Below are 3,495 nucleotides of genomic sequence, written 5' to 3' on the forward strand. Positions count from 1 at the left end.
CTAATTTAACTGGACTTAACTCAGTAAACTAAGCTAACTAACTACAACTCAAATATAACTCAATATTATCTCCTTAATTAAGGGATAATCTCCTTAATTTAAGGGATAACTGTTGTATGACTTCAGAAAGACTTCTAACTTGAATTTCTCCAACTAATTAACTCAAGATGAATTAAATAATTATTTTTCAAGCAACTGGTGAGACTAAATTCGAATTTTAATTCACAATTTTAATTCAAGGACAAATTAAAGTTGGAATATTCATGTTGCCACATTTCAACACACCCATCTCATAGTTCTAGATTGGCTTTTCTGGCTAGTAGATGTAACTGCCCATTGCCCTATTCTGTCTCTTCCTTTTGTGTTGGTTTTCTGCAAATCCTCTATTTTTCAATTGAGGTTTTATTCTAGGGTTTGGGCTTTCCATGTTGAAAGTTTTAAATTCCAAAGATGCGTGAGATCATGCACATTCAGGGTGAGCAATGTGGAAACCAGATTGGTGCCAAGTTTTGGGAAGTTATCTGTGATGAGCACAGGATTAATCCCATCGAGAGATACCAGGTTACTTCCGATCTACAGCTTGAAAGGGTTAATGTTTACTACAATGAGGTGAGCTGTGGTAGATTTGTGCCCCATGCTGTGCTCGTGGATCTTGAACCTGGACCATGGACAACATGATGACTGGGACTTATGGCCAGGTCTTCAAGCCTGATAACTTTGTTTTTTTCCAGTCTGGGGATGGAAATAATTGGGACATGGCCATTATAGAAAAGGGGACGAGCTCATTGATTCTGTGTTGGATGTCGTCAGGAAGGAGGCAGAAAACTATGATTGTCTTGAAGGGTTTCAAGTGTGTCATTCTTTGGGAGGAGGTACTGGATCTGCGATGGGAACCCTTTTGATCTCCAAGATCAGGGAGGAGTACCCTGATAGAATGATGCTTACCTTCTCTATTTTCCCTTCTCCCAAGGTGTCTGACACAGTGGTGGAGCCTTACAATGCCACACTCTCTGTGCATCAGCTAGTGGAGAATGCAGACGAGTGTATGGTACTAGACAATGAGGCCCTTTACGACATCTGCTTTAGGACTCTCAAGCTCACAACTCCTAGCTTCAGTGATTTGAACCATCTGATATCTGCAACAATGAGTGGAGTCACCTATTGCCTGAGGTTTCCTAGTCAGCTTAACTCAGATCTAAGGAAACTGGCAGTGAATTTGATCCCCTTCCCCTGTCTTCACTTCTTTATGGTGGTATTTTCCCGTTGACTTCACGTGGTTCACAACAATACAAAGCCCTCACCATTCTGGAACTGACACAACAGATGTGGGATTACAATAACATGATGTATGTTGCAGATCCACATCACGACAAGTACCTGACTGCATCTGCCATGTTCATAGGCAAGATGAGCACCAAAGAGGTGGATGAACAGATGATGAATGTTCAGAACAATAATTCCTCCTACTTTGTGGAGTGGATCCCCAACAATGTGAAATCCAGTGCATGTGATATCCCACCAAAAGGTCTGTCCATGTCATCCACATTCATTGGGAACTCAACATCCATTCACGAGATGTTCAGGAGAGTGAGCGAGTAGTTCACTACCATATTTAGGAGGAAGGCCTTCTTGCATTGGTACACTGGTGAAGGCATGGATGAGATGGAATTCACTGAAGCAGAGAGAAACATGAATGATTTGGTGTCTGAATACATGCAATATCAGGATGCTAGTGCATAGGATGATGAATACTATGATGATGAAGAATCAGCTCAGGAAAGCTAGGGAAAAAGCTTATGTAATGCCATCGACAACCGCTAGTTGTTTCAATGCCTAATAGTTGTTTGTTTGTGGATTTCATTTGCATTTCTTGTTCTTTCATGGTATTCTCTGTTCTCATCGAAGGTTTTGGCATTGAATACATAAAATTTGTATACAACTCCTACATTATGTCCTTGGTTTTGTTGATCATATTGAAATATTGAAATATTGAGAAGATGTAACTGCCTGCCAAAATTATATGCGAAATTCAATCATGCTTGGACACTCCTCTATATTATATGTTATATAATTATGGTGTTGAATGGCTTTGTAAGACTATAATATGTTTCTAGGATTTGTAAACAGGAAAGACAACAATTCTCTACAAATTCAAACTAGGGGAGTACGTGAGAAAAATACCCACTATAAGATTCAATATAGAGTCTGTAATGTTTAAGAATCTGAATTTCATTGTTTAGGACGTAGGGGGGAAAGATAAAATATGCTATGTGTGGAGATAGTATATGGTCAATGCCCAGGTATATTCGAGTTTTTTTATCTGTTATTACTGGAAGTTGGCTCCTGATTTCTCTTTTAAGAAGTTTGTTTCTTTAAGCCATGTCTATATATGCTGGATTCATTTAGTAAATTCATGATATAGCATTGTATTCATGATATAGCATTGTTGGATTCATTAGATAAATTTATGACATGAGATTCTTTGTTTGGGGGATTTTATAATGTGTATATGTTGGATTCATTTGTAAAATCTATGGCTTTTTATCGTTAGTGGGATTCACTGGATAAATTTATGTTTGTTTGTGGACATGAACTTTCATAATAATATATAATCTGTAGATATCATAATATATATTATTTCAGATTCACTCAGCAAATCTCATATATTATATGATTGTTGTTTTGTATATAGATGTTAAATTTTATAGATACATAGATTTTTTTTTTATGTAGATTGTAGATTTTTTGTATCTAAGAGATATAAAGTAAAGTTGATAGTCAACTTTTCTTATATTCCAAAAATGTTCAAATTTTTTACAGTAATCTTTTTCATGATTCTTTTGTTTTACAAGGTACTGTTATCTCAAGCTATGTGAAAATAAGCACTCCAAGTATGGGAGCGGTTAGGTAAAAGGGTGTTTTCAAGAAGTGGAGAAAACTCTGAATGAATTCCTAGTCCATCTTTAGTGTTAGGTTGTGATTATATATTGTGGCTTTGTTATTTTCATGCTAATATTGTTCTTACTTATGCATTCATAATGAGATCAGGATGTTTTGCATATCTATTTTTGTTCTTTGCTGTCAGTTGGAGCTCATTTGACTGTGGATTCTATTTGAGCTAATGTTTATTTCCATCTCTTATTTTTCTTTTATTGCAGAGCTTTTGTGGTGTATGCTAGAGTTTTTAAATTAACTGTTTTACTTCAACTTTTGATGTATTTTGATGTATGTTTTATTAGTTCGATTGTATCTTATAACATTGACTTGAAATTAAAACCATAGTGGTCGACAAGATTTGGTAACTCCAAGGAGGTTTATTCTTGGTGTGATAGGCTTGGATTTTGTCTTGTTTGCTGGCATGATTTTGAATTATTATGAGTGGAAAGTGTCCTAAAAGCACATGATTGTTTAACAAGAAGATGATATATGTTGGGATGCATTTGCTTTGTTTCAACAGATTTCAGTTTGTCTTTGCATATCCAAAATCCAATACAT

At 36.0% G+C, this 3,495-nt stretch overlaps 1 pseudogene; it reads left to right on the forward strand.

The window, feature by feature from the left end:
* Positions 1-450: 450 nt before the first annotated feature.
* On the forward strand, positions 451-1,785 carry LOC149180949 (tubulin beta-2 chain pseudogene; annotated as a pseudogene).
* The last annotated feature ends 1,710 nt before the right edge of the window (positions 1,786-3,495 follow it).

Source organism: Pinus tabuliformis, chromosome 3_2 (assembly GCF_031772625.1).
Source record: "Pinus tabuliformis cultivar Carrire ecotype Pingquan chromosome 3_2, CPIR1, whole genome shotgun sequence".
NCBI lineage: Eukaryota > Viridiplantae > Streptophyta > Pinopsida > Pinales > Pinaceae > Pinus > Pinus tabuliformis.